The 17,559-nt window shown below is 48.1% G+C and overlaps 1 protein-coding gene and 1 long non-coding RNA gene across 4 annotated transcripts in view; one reads left to right on the top strand and one right to left on the bottom strand.

Annotated features, from left to right (window-relative positions):
• LOC141111979 (uncharacterized) overlaps positions 1 to 13,060 on the bottom strand; it is a 178,975-nt gene extending 165,915 nt beyond the window's left edge. For all 3 annotated transcript variants that reach the window (XR_012236489.1, XR_012236490.1, XR_012236488.1), the window contains exon 1: positions 12,895 to 13,060. This is a non-coding gene — a long non-coding RNA (uncharacterized lncRNA). The remainder of the gene's footprint in view (positions 1 to 12,894) is intronic.
• Positions 13,061 to 13,191: 131 nt separating this feature from the next.
• The window catches only part of PPFIA1 (PTPRF interacting protein alpha 1), a 177,937-nt gene continuing 173,569 nt past the window's right edge, over positions 13,192 to 17,559 (top strand). Inside the window, 1 exon segment of the mRNA XM_073604239.1 lies at positions 13,192 to 13,499. The gene's annotated coding sequence lies outside the window, so the exon portion shown is untranslated.

Genomic DNA, 17,559 nt, shown 5'->3' with positions numbered 1-17,559 from the left:
CAAACAATATTCAGAAGCATTCGAGGCAAATGAACAGAGGTAGTACATAAGCTTTATATTACTATAGGTTAGCACCATATAATATAGAACTAGCAGGCCCATGATCAAGATGACTGAAAACATTCTGTTCTAATAACCTTGATGTGGACTAGAAATAATAATAACAGGGACATCAAATCCCAAAACTGAAGGGTTAGAGTTAGAGATGCACCAAAATTTCGGCCGCCAAAACATGTCAGCCAAAAATGGTGTTTTCAGCATTTTACCGATAAAAAAAAAAAAAGATAACGATAACGGCACTGATTTTGATGTGATTTCACTGTGGTGTGTTTTTCATAGGTCATGTGACTCAAAAACGGGATTACGAACATAACACAAGTGCGTTATTGATGTGTTCCTGCTGCGTTTTGAATGCATTTCAACGGGGAGGTGCGTCTATGGTGCGCTTTTTTTTTAACTGACCAAAAATTCAGCAAGCAAGATTTTTAACACCACAGAAGTGCAATGGACCAGTGTGAAGACAAACATAGAATTTAAAGGGATGCATTTTTCTTGAGCTTATCTTGCGATAAAGGAGCCGATAATGCCCGACAATAAATATAATATATGATACAATTATATATAAAAGTACATGTATTTTTAAAAAACTCTCATTTTTGGTTTCGGCTTTTGGCAAAGCGCATCCTGCATTTTCAGTTTCGGCACCAAAATTTCCAACTTTTGACCTTCCTAGGCCACATTGGAAGAAGAGGAATGGTCTTGGGCCACACATAAAATACACTTACAATGAGCAGAAAAAGTCACAAGTTAACAATCACTGATATAGATAATGTATAATCTGAGTAAAAAAAAAATGTTTTTTTGTAATATTTTATAGGTTTGATGGATGGAGAAGCAATTCTCAATGAATTCTCAAAGTGCTCATCAGATATTTTGGTTCTAAGTTTGCCCTTCATGTGCTTCATCCTTGAAAATAGTTGCTCACAAATATAGGTGCTGCTGAAAAAGGATAACATGAATAAGGTGTGATTGTGAGGAGTGGCATATTTTTCAGTGGGAAGATAAAACCTTTGAAAGTCCAAACATTTGACACTGTCAAATTTTTCTTCGGCCGCATGTGTTTGCTAAGTGTAAACGCATTTTTACAAAAAAATCCAACATTTCTAAGTAAGATTACAATTTTGTTTTGGGCCACATTCATAGCCGTCTTGTGACGCATGCGGCCCATGGGCTACAGGTTGAACACTCCTGGGTTAAAGCATAAAACATGCAGAAGGCCATATAACCTCTATGGTGGACAACTAGGGGTTCATGGGATAAGAAAGACAGGTAAAGAGAAGAAAAGGAATGGGGGGGGGGGGGACAAGAAAAGGAATAGGTTAGGGCGATTGGTGTGCGGGGAAAGAGGATTAATGATCTTTGGCGCAGGATCCCAACACCAAATGAGAGAAGTCAAAGTGAGAAGAGCGATCAAAATCTGCCAGTAGATAGTCAGTGATCCAAGGATTACAAATTGTATGACATTTTGCCAGTATATAATCCAGCGTATCATCCAGGGTAGCCACCATTTTTTCCTATCGTCATGCAAAGGTTAATACAAAACTAAAGTTCCTCAAATAGAAATAGTTGTCTTACTCCAAGACTTAGCAATTGTTTGCTTCTTGGCAGTGAAAACGCGGATAACCAAATGAAATTCAGATTTGGTGCATTTAGTCATTTTTTTTGTTCAAAACAGCTTCCACTGGGTTCTTCTCGAAGGGTCTATTTAATATTGTATAGATTATCTATTATAGATGCAGGACCATCTAAGGCAGGGGTGTCTAACTGGCAGCCCTCCAGCTGTTGCGGAACTACAAGTCCCATCATACCTCTGCCTGTGGGAATCATGCTTGTAACTGTCAGCCTTGCAATGCCTCATGGGACTTGTAGTTCTGCAACAGCTGGAGGGCAGCCAGTTTGACATCTGTGATCTATGGTAAGGGAAGGGAGTAAGGGAAAATCTGCACAACAGGATCACGAGTAAAAATAAGAACTTGATGGGAATTATTAATTCCTCCATAGTCCAACTCCAAAGAAAAAGATATTGGCTGGAGTTAGGCTTTAGGGTAGATATAAAAGAATGGGTTGATAATACAAAAAAAAAAACCTTTAAGAGGCCATTCCTGTGTCTATTGGGGTACTTCAAAACAAAGGATTGACATGGCATGTACAGATTGCAACATTGTGTCTGACTTGCTTAGTCAGGCTTGTGCAATGTGAGTAGAAACATGATGTCAAAAACACATTTTTTTCACTGTTTGCTGGAGATTACTTGACCCAAAAACAATACTAGTTCTTAAAAAGTAAAAAAACATTAAATTGTTGAAATGTAGAATTGTATTTTGTGCAACAACTACTGTAAATCAGTATTCAGTAGAGATATATTCTTCAACCAGTAGATGGCAGTATTTATAAATTTGTAGCTGCATCTATGTTAAACGCTATGGGGTTGATTTACTAGAAGCAAATGCTGGTGGCATCCAGTGCAGTTGCTCCAGGGCTTAGTAAATAAGCAGAAGCTCTGCTGATTTCCATCATCCAATCATGTGCAAGCAAAAATGCTGTTTTTTAATTTCCCTTGCATGTGATTGGGTACTCTTTGCAACATGAAGCCTTACCTCATTTACTAAGCTCTGGAGCAACTGCACTTGTAGAGGGCAACTGCACTTTTCAAAGTGCACAGTCTTTTTGCCTTTAGTAAATCAAGACCTATGTCTTTTCTCTGTAATAATCTTTCCTGTTTCCTGTCTGCAGTTAAGCTGAAAAGCCCATGTGGACTGTGCACTGTCTTCTGTAGGGCTATATACAGAATTTCTAACAACAATGGAAATGAAAAGTCTGTTCAACTAAACCTCCCACAGTTGATATATGGCTGCATTGATCCATTCCACTGTTAACAGGCAGTTGCACTGGAATCTATATCCACAAGGTGCCCTGTGCTTGAAGCAAAAGAAGTCATTAAAGATTGTTTTACCTGCACCATTGATACGTTTGCATGGACTTCTGATACAGTTTTGATTGGCTTTTGTCCAGCTTTTACAGTGAACATCTTTATGTCACCAGCACATTCTGCATATGCTCGGAGCACTTTGGGGGCACTAATGGTCAGGGGAGGACTGACCATTGAGCCACTCGGGCACTGCCCGAGGGCCCTGGGCCACTAGGGGGCCCCATCAGGGTTGCCAGCCTCAGTAAAACCAGGGACAGTATGTATAAATATGTGTTTTTTTTTTTACATATGTCTGTGTATACTGTGTGTACATGTATGTGTATACTGTGTGATTGTATACTGTGTGGCCCCATAATCTCTGATTGCCTGGGGGCCCCATGAATTATCAGTCCGCCCCTGCTAATGGCTATGCTCCATGCATCAAGTTTAGGGCAGAGATAACAGTACTTATACCAAATGTTTCTTTGGTGTTTTGTTTCTAAATACTCGGAACTTGGAAATAAGTGACAGTTTTATAAATTACAAGGAGTTTCTGTTGTACATTGCAGAACATGTTTCATGGTTCTAAAAGCTCTATTGGGCTGACTGGCTCTTGCCTGCTACATTAACTTGTCTAATTTAATGGCACAACAATACTTTTTATACTGCATCTTGCACTGATGGACTTTTTTCAGCTCTTATGATCTAAACTTCAGGAAGAAAAATGTGGACAAAAAGAGGAAGGATGATGCCAAGAACACTGAATCATATGATTGGACATACAGAGAATTTTATTATTGCTGAGCTGAAAAACTCCAAACATTCCAAGTACAGTGTAAATAGTTTCTTGTTTCGAAGTTTTGTATAACGCAGATATATAATAATGACCTTCTGTCCTTATGATTGATGTCAGGGCACAATTACTCGAAATAACTGATTGGAGATGAGGAAATAATGAATATTGGTGTAAATTAGCAAAAGTGTGCCCATTCCAACAAGCAAGGTTGGTGCTTTACAAACAATGTTAAAAAAGTTTTTAGCACACGGTATGTGCAAGAGACAAGTGTAAAGGAAATGACACTGGGCAATCACAGGGCCCCATACAGCCTACCTGACAGGACCCCCCCCCCCCGGGCAAAAGTGACTAAGGACAGATTTATCAGTCCCTTTCTCTACAGCCTCAGCTGCACAGATGAACATATAGGAAGAACCCTGAGGCTTCCTGCTTATTCACAAACTGAAGCATAATAAACACAGTTTTCTATGCTTCGGTGATTAACCGCTTGCCGCCCACCATATAGCAAAATGACGTCGGCAAAGTGGTTGCGATATCCTGACCGGACATCATATGACGTGGTCAGGATAACAAGGCGCTGCGCGCCCCCAGGGACACGCATCGCGGCGATCGTTGTTGCGGCGTGTCAGTCTGACACACCGCAACTGCGATCTAGGTAAAGAGTCTCTGACAGAGACTCTTTACCACGTGATCAGCTGTGTCCAATCACAGCTGATCACGATGTAAACAGGAAGAGCCGTTTATTGGCTTTTCCTCACTCGCGTCTGAGAGACACAAGTAGAGGAGAGCCGATCGGCTGCTCTCCTGACAGGGGGGGTCTGTGCCTATTGTTTATCAGCGCAGCCCCCCCCTTGGATGCCACCAGGGATGCCACCAGGACCACCAGGGTTGGCCACCACTAATGACCACCAGGTATGGCATCCCTGGTGGCCATGGGTGGCAATGTGTGCCCACACATGATGCCAATGTGTGCCCACACATGATGCCAATCAGTGCCCACCAGCAATCCCTGCCAGTGCCTCCTAATCAGTGAGGCCAATCAATGCCATCTATCAGTGTCAATCAGTGCAATTCATCAGTGTCCATCAGTGCCACCTATCAGTGCCTATCCATGCCCATCAGTGCCCACCTATCAGTGTCCATCAGTGCGACCCATAAGTACGCATCAGTGCAGCCTTTTAGTGCCCATCTCTGCCACCTATGAGTGTCCATCTGTGCTTCCTATGAGTGCCCATCAGTGCTGCATATCAGTGCCACCTATCAGTGCCCATCAGTGCCACCCATCAGTGCCCATTTGCGTCACATATCAACTCATCGGTGCCACCTCATTGGTGCCACCTCATCCGTGCTCATCAGTGCCACCTTATCAGTGCCCGGCAGTGCAGCCTCGTCGGTGCCCATCAGTGAAGGAGAAAACTTACTTATTTACAAAATTTTATAATTTTATAACAAAAACAGTATATACAGGAAAGGAGTGTGGAGGATATAGCAGTTGGCAGTATATGCAAGCAATACATTTTTGAGTTAGACCCCTTTCACACCAAGGGCGTATTGCAGGCGCTATAGCATTAAAAATAGCGCCTGCAATCCGCCCTCAAACAGCTGCTCCATTGTCTGCAGTGTGAAAGCCCGAGGGCTTTCACACCGGAGCGCTGCGCTGGCAGGACGGGAAAAAAAGTCCTGCCAGCAGCTTCTTTCGAGCGGTGAAGGAGCGGTGTGTTTACCGCTCCTCCACCGCTGCTCCCCATTGAAATCAATGGGGCAGCACTGGGATACCGCCGGCAAAATGCCGCTATTGCGGTGCATTGCGGGCGGTTTTAACCCTTTCTCGGCCGCTAGCCGGGGGTAAAAGCACCCGCTAGCGGCCGAAATACGCCGCTAATCCGACGGTTAAACGCCGCTAAAAATAGCGGCGTTTTACCGCTGACGCTGCGGGCGGCCGGTGTGAAAGGGCTCTTAAAATAACGCACACGGTATTTTTCTCAAAAGAAGTAAATTCACTAAAAAACATGCGTTATTTACGGCAATATATAAAAAATATTTATGTTTTGCTATATTTAGCACTTTAATTTTGCGTTATTTTTGGTGGTTTTTTTTGCAAATTTTTTTTTTTTTGCAGGCTAACACTGCACTAGAAAGCACACAGCAATATTGTGAAACTATGAAAACATTCTAGGGTGCTTTCTTTCACACAACCATCTCCCTCTGATGAAATGTTACAATTTATTTTAATTCCTGACACAGTGCATTATATACTTTTCATTTCCTGGCCAATGCAGAGTTTCTAAGGCTCCATTGACACCTGGGTCTTCATGATCGTGGGCAGAATCGCCATGACTCTGCCCGGGATTCCAGAATCACAACAAAACGCGGAAGGCGTTTGCGTTGCTATTATTTCTTAATGGCAACCCAAACCCGTTGCGGTTTTGCAGCGATTGTTGAGTGACAAATCGCGGTGCAATCAAGGCAAAAATAGCGACTGCAAACGCTCCTGGCTCTGTGGCCAAAATTTGGTACATGAGCTTCTTTTTAAATGTTTTTTAGAGCGGAGGGAGGCCCATTCAAATGAATGATGCCGCTTCAAAAACTTTCAAGTAAAAAACAAAAAAAGGCTAAAAAATAAAACAAGCGGCTGTAGCTCTTGCTGCAGTTCGCTCTGGTGTGAATATAGCCTCAGGGTCAGTTCACACCATGTGCAGTCCAGTGCATTTTTTTTCTGCATCAAAAACGCATGGAAAGTAGGTTATATGGTTTTCAATGGCATATTTCACACCAGTGCTTGCAGTTCCAGTGCGTTCCAGTTCCAGAAAAAAAGTAGAAAATGCTGCATTTTTCCTGCACTGGAATGCTGTAAAACGCATCAAAAACGCACTGGAACGCATTTGTCCTTATTTAAGGTTAAGAAAAAAGAGGGGGGAAAAAAGTACTGGACTGCATCAAAAACTCACCAAAAACGCATTGGAACGCATCATAAGCACGTCAAAAAACGCGCATGCAAATAAGCACCTGGAACGCATCCAGACTATGTTTCTATGGTGTGAAATGGCCCTTATTGTTACCAGGAGATAAATAATGAATGTGTGTATATTTTTTAGTGAATTGACTTTAAAGTGATTATAAAGGTTTGTTTTTTTTTTTTCCAAAATAACAAACATATTATACTTACCTGCTCTGTGCACAGAGCAGCCCCGATCCTCCTTTTCTGGGGTGTCCTGGCAGCACTCCTGGCTCCTCCTCTTTGGCAAGTGCACCCATTGAGAGCCGCTTTCCATGGGGGCACTCGTGCGGGCACGCTCCTGAGTCCTGCTGCTGCGTCCATTAACACAGACAGCAGGACTTGGCCCCGTCTCCCGTGTCACTGGATTTGATTGACAGCAGCCAATGGCTCCCGCTGCTATCAATCTATCCAATGAGGACCCGAGACAGCGGCTGGAGCTGCCGTTAAGGTGAAAAACCCTGAGACTTTACACCTCCTTTAATGGTTTATCTTGTTTTTTTGCGGTATTTATCTCACTATTTTAACAAATATGCGTTATTTACCTCACATTCAATATTTTACTTTGATGAATTGACTCTTTATTTATCTCATGCGATATTACCTGAAAAATGAGTCTAATCTCCCTCTGCCTTTCTGGTGTGGCTCGTGGTACCAGTAGTATTCCTGAGAATATTACCTTGGAGGTCCTTTTCCTCAATTTATCTCCTAAGTCCCTAAAATCATTCTTTAGGACACTCTATCTGCCCCTGACTTTGTCATTTTTGCCAACGTGCACAATGACAGCCGGGTCTTCCCCAGCCCCTCCCAGTAATCTGTCCACCAGATCCGTGATGTGCCGAACCAGAGCGCCCGGTAGACAGCATACAGTTCGGCGCTTCAGGTCTTTGTCACAGATTGCCCTCTCTGTCCTTCTAATGCTGCGTACACACAACCGGACTTTCCATCAGAGTAGACTCTGACGGTCTTTCCGACGGAGTTTCGACGGAGTTCCGCTGAAACGGACTCGCCTACACACGATCACACCAAAGTCCGTTCGTTTAGAACGCGATGACGTACGACGGGACGAGAAAAAGGAAGTTCAATAGCCAGTAGCTGTCCTTGCATAGTTTTTGGTCCGACGGAATAGCATACAGATGAACGGTTTTTCCGATAGGAATTGAGTCCATCAGAAAGATTTGAAACATGTTCTATTTCTAGGTCCGTCAGAATTTTAGAAAGAAAAAGTCCAATGAAGCCCACACACGATCAGAATGTCCGACGGAATGATTCCGTCGGACCTGTTCTGACGGAAAGTCCGGTCGTGTGTACACGGCATTAGAATTGAGTCTCCTACCACCAAAATCTGTCTATCCTTTACCTTTGCTTCCCCCCCACTCTCACTGGAGGAGTTCTTCCCCTGGCAGCTAGGGGAGTCCCTCAGCTCCAGCAGTGCTGGTCCCTGACCGGTTTCACCAATGTCACTCAATGGAGCCTACTTATTGGGACGCTCCAGCACAGGATCGGCCTCCCTGGCACTTCCCCCTCTATCCTTCCTGACTGTCACCCCTCTACTCTTTTCTAGTGCCTGCACCTCTTTGTCTCCACCCGCCTCCTCTGTGCTGGCCCCTGCCGGGTACGTTCCTGGCTCTCCTTTAGTATGGAGGGTCTTCTCAGTGCTGACAGTTGCTTCCCTAGATTCAGAACCCGGGCTTCCAGGGAAACAATGTGCTTACATTTTGCATAGCAGTATTCACCCTCGATCAGACTCGCAGACCACGTGAATTTGTATTTCCTGGTTCTTTTCTTGGTGGACTTTCTTGGGTCTGACCCACTATTTCTTCCACTGATACCAATGATGGTGAACTATTCCTCCTATTGCTGACCACCAAGCCTGAGGCCATGTTTATTTTCACTGATGCTTGGCCAGGGACATTTTCTACCCCCCACGGGCCACAATCTGCCACCCCCCTAAAGTCTGAAGTACAGTAAACTGGCCCTTTGTTTGAAATGTTTGGAGAACTCTGATCTAAACTGAAAAGGACGCAGCCTTGTTCTGCTTTAAAAAAAAGAAAAAGGACCTGAACAGACATGGATGTAGGTGGATATAAATGGATGATTATCCATTTACATCCACCCACCCATAAACATACATTGTCATACTGTTTAGATCCATCTGAAAAACTGACAGATGGATCAAGACTGAACACCTGTGTAAAAGAGCCCAGGAATGAAAGTGAGGGGTATATTCAAAATTCTGATTGCCAATAGAACAGGAATAAAGGGGAAATCTTCCAATGGCAACACCCGTTGCCATTGGCAACCACATCAGAGGGTTTTACCCTTATATTGTCTGCCTGGATTTGGATGACGCTGGTCGTATCCTTGCTGGGCTCTCCGGGTGCACAGGAGGTAAAGGCAGTGGCGGGCGCCTGTAAAAGTAATCCTGCAGCTCATTAGCCACTTGGATTACGTTTACTTTGTGCAAAATCACTGGCCCAACAAAATGATACCTTGATTATTGCTGTAGCTGCAGCGATGACTGATATATCACCCTTCCTGCCCAAGGACGTTTATAAACGTACGGCGGATGGAAAGTGGTTAAAATGTTCTGTCGGCAAATGGATATACCAGGATCATGGCTGCAGCTGCAGTCCTGGTATTGTCTTTTTCAGCTGGTGATTAGTTTTCTTGTAAAAGTCATCCAGGCGGCTGATCACTTTTAGAGCACTGTGAAAAACCACTTCCCCTCCGGTGCTTCCTGGGCTCTCCTATTCAACTGGGACAGCGGTAAATGGTCAGAACGTCTGCCCACTGAGGAAATGAAGGAACATTGGTTCCCCCATCCCCTCTCTGTGATGAATGAGCCCAGAAACAACGATGATTGTCATTTCCAGTTTCAGAGCGGTCACCCCCTGATGTCTTCACAGAGAGTACCTGTCACTGACCAAAGCTACCACAATGAGGCTTATTCCAATCCCCCCCCCCCCCCTTTTTGTAGCAATAACGTTAAATAAAAAAAGTAAAAAGTATAAATAAAATAAATAAATATACTTTTTAAAAAGTGTAAAAGCGTCCCGTCCCTCCGCTCATACAAGCAAATGTAAACGCATGTGTGGGTTCAACATGAATAAGTAAATAATGATTGGACCACAGAGGTGAGGTATCGCTGCCAATGTCAGAGTGGGAGCAATAGGTCTATCACCAGAGCTCACATTTCATTCTGAACTGGTAAACTGTAAAGGCTTTTAAAGAGTCACCTGTGGACAATTGTACAATATCTCACAAAAGTGAGTACACCCCTCACATTTTTGTAAATATTTTATTATATCTTTTCATGTGACAACACTGAAGAAATGACACTTTGCTACAATGTAAAGTAGTGAGTGTACAGCTTGTATATCAGTGTAAATTTGCTGTCCCCTCAAAATAACTCAACACACAGCCATTAATGTCTAAACCGCTAGCAACAAAAGTGAATACACCCTTAAGTGAAAATGTCCAAATTGGGCCCAATTAGCCATTTTCCCTCCCCGGTGTCATGTGACTCGTTAATGTTACAAGGTCTCAGGTGTGAATGGGGAGCAGGTGTATTAAATTTGCTGCTATCGCTCTCACTCTTTCATACTGGTCACTGGAAGTTCAAAATGGCACCTCATAGCAAAGAACTCTCTGAGGATCTGAAAAAAGTATTGTTGCTCTACATAAAGATGGCCTAGGCTATAAGAAGATTGCCAAGACTGTGAAACTGAGCTCCAGCAAGGTGGTCAAGACCATACATCAGTTTAACAAGACAGATTCCACTCAGAACAGGCCTCGCCATGGTCGACCACAGAAGTTGAGTGCACGTGCTCAGCCTCATATGCAGAGGTTGTCTTTGGGAAATAGACGTATGAGTGCTGCCAGCAATACTGCAGAGGTTGAAGGGGTGGGGGGTCAGCCTGTCAGTGCTCAGACCATACACCACACACTGCATTAAATTGGTCTGCATGGCTGTCGTCCCAGAAGGAAGCGTCTTCTAAAGATGATGCACAAAAAAGCCTGCAAACAGTTTGCTGAAGACAAGCAGACTAAGGACATGGATTACTGGAACCATGTCCTGTGGTCTGATGAGACCAAGATAAACTTATTTGGTTCAGATGGTGTGAAGCTTGTGTGGCGGCAACCAGGTGAGGAGTACAAAGACAACTGTGTCTTGCCTACAGTCAAGCATGGTGGTGGGAGTGTCATGGTCTGGGGCTGCATGAGTGCTGCCGGCACTGGGGAGCTACAGTTCATTGAGGGAACCATGAATGCCAACATGTTCTGTGACATACTGAAGCAGAGCATGATCGTCTTCCTTCGGAGACTGGGCCGCAGGGCAATATTCCAACATGATAACGACCCCAAACACACCTCCAAAATGACCACTGCCTTGCTAAAGAAGCTGAGTGTAGAGGTGATGGACTGGCCAAGCATGTCTCCAGACCTAAACCCTATTGAGCATCTGTGGGGCATCCTCAAACGGAGGGTGGAGGAGCGCAAGGTCTCCAACATCCACCAGCTCTGTGATGTCATCATGGAGGAGTGGAAGAGGACTCCAGTGGCAACCTGTGAAGCTCTGGTGAACTCCATGCCCAAGAGGGTTAAGGCAGTGCTGGAAAATAATGGTGGCCACACAAAATATGGACGCTTTGGGCCCAATTTGGACATTTTCACTTAGGGGTGTACTCACTTTTGTTGCCAGCGGTTTAGACATTAATGGCTGTGTGTTGAGTTATTTTGAGGGGACAGCAAATTTACACTGTTATACAAGCTGTACACTCACTACTTTACATTGTAGCAAAGTGTCATTTCTTCAGTGTTGTCACATGAAAAGATAGAATAAAATATTTACAAAAATGTGAGGGGTGTACTTACTTTTGTGAGATACTGTAGATTCTGTGAGTTGTCACCATTTCACAGGCATGTGCAGTTTTAAGTCTTGACATGTTAGGTATCTATTTTCTGGATGTATCTTCATCTTTTATATTTTACTAAAAGAATTGGGTATTATATTGTGTTTGTGTGCATTAAAATTACTTTAAAGTGGGGTTCCAGCCTGGGGGAAATTTTTTTTTTTTTTAAAGTCAACAGCTACAAATACTGCAGTTGCTGACTTTTAAAGTGGAGTTCCAGTCATTATTTTTGTTTATTAAATGTCAGCAGCTACAAAAAGTGTGTCTTCTGAGTTTTAATAAACACGATCACCTGTCCCAGGATCCAGTGGTGTGCTGACCCGCGCTGTGTTCTCCCTCGGTTCCGCCGGCATCTCTACTATGGGCACCGGGCTGCGACAGCTTGTGGCTTCACAGCCGGGAGCCCGCTGCACATTGGCGAGCGGCACTGCGCTCTGTGCCCTGGTCCCGAAGTCTTCTAGGACCTGTCATGTGCCCCAGAAGCTTCTGCTTCCGATCGCCTAAGGCAACCAGAACGGAAGTGGGAGCGGGTACCTATCAAATTCAGGTGCCCGCTCCCCACTAAAAGCTCAGTTTCAAAAACAGAAGCTGGGGAGGAGAACTTAAAGCGGAACTTGCACTTTTAGGTGGAACTCCGCTTTAATACAAGGACACTTACCTGGACAGGTATCAGCGATGTTGGCACCCCAAGACGATTCGTCCTTCGGCTTTGGGTGCCGGCATCTTCACTAAGGGAAACAGGAAGGGAAATCTTGTGGCTTCACAGCCGGTTTCCTGTTGTGCTGCGATTTCTGAATGGTCCCGCTGTGTTCTGGGACCTGTGTGTCTCCCAGAAGACAGCGGGGGGATGGGCCAGAATTGCGTAGATCGCTGCAAACGATTGCGGCGATCTTTCGTGGAAGTGGAGCGGGTACCTGTTTTTGACAGGTATCTGCTCCCCCCTGAAAGGTGTCAAATGTGGCAGCGGGGGGGGGAGCAAACAAGTGGAGCTTCCCCTTTTGGGTGGAGCTCCACTTTATGTGTAATTTTTCCTGAAAATCTGTGTTTGATAAACAGTTGTGCAAATATCATGTGACATAAAAAAATTGCAAAACCGCTATTTTATTCTCCGGGGCCTCTGCTTTCTGGAAACATAAAGTTTGGGCTTTCTAAGTAACTTTATAGCAGAAAAATGCTGCTTTCACTTTAACCTTGGTGTAAATGTTTAACTTGTATTTACCTCACTTATAAGTCTCATTTCAGTCAGGTGACGTTTCTTTTCCGTACCCAACCGGCCACTAGAGAACCACAAGTTCCAGCATGGAGTATGTGGGCGGCCTCTCCGTCTGTCAGCGCCCTTCTATCACCTCACGTGACCCCGCCCTTCCCACACCTCACAGCCCTCACTTCCCGCCCCCTTTTTTCACCTCCCGCGCCTCACTCCCGCCCCCTCCCCTTTCATTGGTTCCGCGTCACGAGCCCTAGCACTCCGTCCGTTGCCCTAGCAACATGGTTTTCCCGAACCCGCCCTCTGCGTGACGCAAGGCATGCCGGTCACGTCACGCAGTGAGCAGGCGCCGCGGTGTATGCCGGGTACAGAGAGGCGGCCTGCTGACGGATCCCGGGACAACGTCTGAGGGGGGAATCCCTGGCCCTGCAGGTCACCGGCCGAGGCACCGCGGGCAACTACCGGGGCCCGCTTGAAGGGGGTTCCCCGGTCCGGTAGACGAAGCTCCAGCGTTTTCCATTCCCACCCCGGGATCCCCGAAACTGCCACCGGTCCCCGGTCCATGACCCAGATCTGCCAGACACTGCACCGGCCGGACACCGGGGACACGTACCAAGGTAACCGGAGACCCCTCCCCCCTTCTACCTGTGTGTACCCCGAACATTATACCTGTGAGAGCACAACCCCCGTCTCCACTATACTATACAGACCCCCCCCTCTCCACTATACAGACCCCCCCCCCTCCACTATACACCATACAGACCCCCCCCTCCACTATACACCATACAGACCCCCCCCTCCACCATACAGACCCCCCCCTCCACCATACAGACCCCCCCTCCACTATACACCATACAGACCCCCCCCTCCACTATACACCATACAGACCCCCCCCCTCCACTATACACCATACAGACCCCCCCCCTCCACTATACACCATACAGACCCCCCCCCTCCACTATACACCATACAGACCCCCCCCTCCACTATACACCATACAGACCCCCCCCCTCCACCATACAGACCCCCCCTCCACCATACAGACCCCCCCTCCACTATACACCATACAGACCCCCCCCTCCACTATACACCATACAGACCCCCCCCTCCACTATACACCATACAGACCCCCCCTCCACTATACACCATACAGACCCCCCCCTCCACCATACAGACCCCCCCCTCCACTATACACCATACAGACCCCCCCCCCTCCACTATACACCATACAGACCCCCCCCTCCACTATACACCATACAGACCCCCCCCCTCCACCATACAGACCCCCCCTCCACCATACAGACCCCCCCTCCACTATACACCATACAGACCCCCCCCTCCACTATACACCATACAGACCCCCCCTCCACTATACACCATACAGACCCCCCCCCTCCACCATACAGACCCCCCCTCCACTATACACCATACAGACCCCCCCCCCCTCCACTATACACCATACAGACCCCCCCCCTCCACCATACAGACCCCCCCCCTCCACTATACACCATACAGACCCCCCCCTCCACTATACACCATACAGACCCCCCCCTCCACTATACACCATACAGACCCCCCCCCTCCACTATACACTATACAGACCCCCCCTCCACTATACTATACAGACCCCCCCCTCCACCATACAGACCCCCCCTCCACCATACAGACCCCCCCCTCCACTATACACCATACAGACCCCCCCCTCCACTATACACCATACAGACCCCCCCCCCCCCCTCCACTATACACCATACAGACCCCCCCCTCCACTATACACCATACAGACCCCCCCCTCCACTATACACCATACAGACCCCCCCCCCTCCACTATACACCATACAGACCCCCCCCTCCACTATACACCATACAGACCCCCCCCCCTCCACTATACACCATACAGACCCCCCCCTCCACTATACACCATACAGACCCCCCCCCTCCACTATACACCATACAGACCCCCCCCTCCACTATACACCATACAGACCCCCCCCTCCACTATACACCATACAGACCCCCCCCTCCACTATACACCATACAGACCCCCCCCTCCACTATACACCATACAGACCCCCCCCTCCACTATACACCATACAGACCCCCCCCTCCACTATACACCATACAGACCCCCCCCTCCACTATACACCATACAGACCCCCCCCTCCACTATACACCATACAGACCCCCCCTCCACCATACAGACCCCCCCTCCACTATACACCATACAGACCCCCCCCCCCTCCACTATACACCATACAGACCCCCCCCTCCACCATACAGACCCCCCCCTCCACTATACACCATACAGACCCCCCCTCCACTATACACCATACAGACCCCCCCCTCCACTATACACCATACAGACCCCCCCCTCCACTATACACCATACAGACCCCCCCCTCCACTATACACCATACAGACCCCCCCTCCACTATACACCATACAGACCCCCCCCCCTCCACTATACACCATACAGACCCCCCCCTCCACTATACACCATACAGACCCCCCCCTCCACTATACACCATACAGACCCCCCCCTCCACTATACACCATACAGACCCCCCCCTCCACTATACACCATACAGACCCCCCCCCCTCCACTATACACCATACAGACCCCCCCCTCCACTATACACCATACAGACCCCCCCCTCCACTATACACCATACAGACCCCCCCCTCCACTATACACCATACAGACCCCCCCTCCACTATACACCATACAGACCCCCCCTCCACTATACACCATACAGACCCCCCCCTCCACTATACACCATACAGACCCCCCCTCCACTATACACCATACAGACCCCCCCTCCACTATACACCATACAGACCCCCCCCTCCACTATACACCATACAGACCCCCCCCTCCACTATACACCATACAGACCCCCCCCTCCACTATACACCATACAGACCCCCCCCTCCACTATACACCATACAGACCCCCCCTCCACTATACACCATACAGACCCCCCCCCTCCACTATACACCATACAGACCCCCCCTCCACTATACACCATACAGACCCCCCCCTCCACTATACACCATACAGACCCCCCCCTCCACTATACTATATAGACCCCCCCCCTCCACCATACAAACCCCCCCCTCCACCATACAGACCCCCCCTCCACTATACACCATACAGACCCCCCCTCCACTATACACCATACAGACACCCCCCCCTCCACTATACACCATACAGACCCCCCCCTCCACTATACACCATACAGACCCCCCCCTCCACTATACACCATACAGACCCCCCCCTCCACTATACACTATACAGACCCCCCCCCCTCCACTATACACTATACAGACCCCCCCCCTCCACTATACACCATACAGACCCCCCCCCCTCCACTATACACCATACAGACCCCCCCCTCCACTATACACCATACAGACCCCCCCTCCACTATACACTATACAGACCCCCCCCCTCCACTATACACCATACAGACCCCCCCCCCTCCACTATACACCATACAGACCCCCCCCTCCACTATACACCATACAGACCCCCCCCTCCACTATACACCATACAGACCCCCCCCTCCACTATACACCATACAGACCCCCCCCTCCACTATACACCATACAGACCCCCCCCTCCACTATACACCATACAGACCCCCCCTCCACTATACTATATAGACCCCCCCCTCCACCATACAAACCCCCCCCCCTCCACCATACAGACCCCCCCTCCACTATACACCATACAGACCCCCCCTCCACTATACAACATACAGACACCCCCCCCTCCACTATACACCATACAGACCCCCCCTCCACTATACACCATACAGACCCCCCCTCCACTATACACCATACAGACCCCCCCCTCCACTATACACCATACAGACCCCCCCCCCCCCTCCACTATACACCATACAGACCCCCCCCCCCCTCCACTATACACCATACAGACCCCCCCCCCCTCCACTATACACCATACAGACCCCCCCCCTCCACTATACACCATACAGACCCCCCCCTCCACTATACACCATACAGACCCCCCCCCCTCCACTATACACCATACAGACCCCCCCCTCCACTATACACCATACAGACCCCCCCCCTCCACTATACACCATACAGACCCCCCCCCCCCCTCCACTATACACCATACAGACCCCCCCCCCCCCTCCACTATACACCATACAGACCCCCCCCCCCCCTCCACTATACACCATACAGACCCCCCCTCCACTATACACCATACAGACCCCCCCCTCCACTATACACCATACAGACCCCCCCCTCCACTATACACCATACAGACCCCCCCCTCCACTATACACCATACAGACCCCCCCCTCCACTATACACCATACAGACCCCCCCCCTCCACTATACACCATACAGACCCCCCCCCTCCACTATACACCATACAGACCCCCCCCTCCACTATACACCATACAGACCCCCCCTCCACTATACACCATACAGACACCCCCCCTCCACTATACTATATAGACCCCCCCCTCCACTATACACCATACAGACCCCCCCTCCACTATACACCATACAGACCCCCCCCTCCACTATACACCATACAGACCCCCCCCTCCACTATACACCATACAGACCCCCCCCTCCACTATACACCATACAGACCCCCCCCTCCACTATACACCATACAGACCCCCCCCTCCACTA

The sequence above is a fragment of the Aquarana catesbeiana genome, linkage group LG11 (assembly GCF_042186555.1).
Source record: "Aquarana catesbeiana isolate 2022-GZ linkage group LG11, ASM4218655v1, whole genome shotgun sequence".
Classification (NCBI taxonomy): domain Eukaryota; kingdom Metazoa; phylum Chordata; class Amphibia; order Anura; family Ranidae; genus Aquarana; species Aquarana catesbeiana.
Note: the sequence above shows the minus strand (reverse complement) of the source record. Positions and strands in the feature narration are given on the sequence as shown.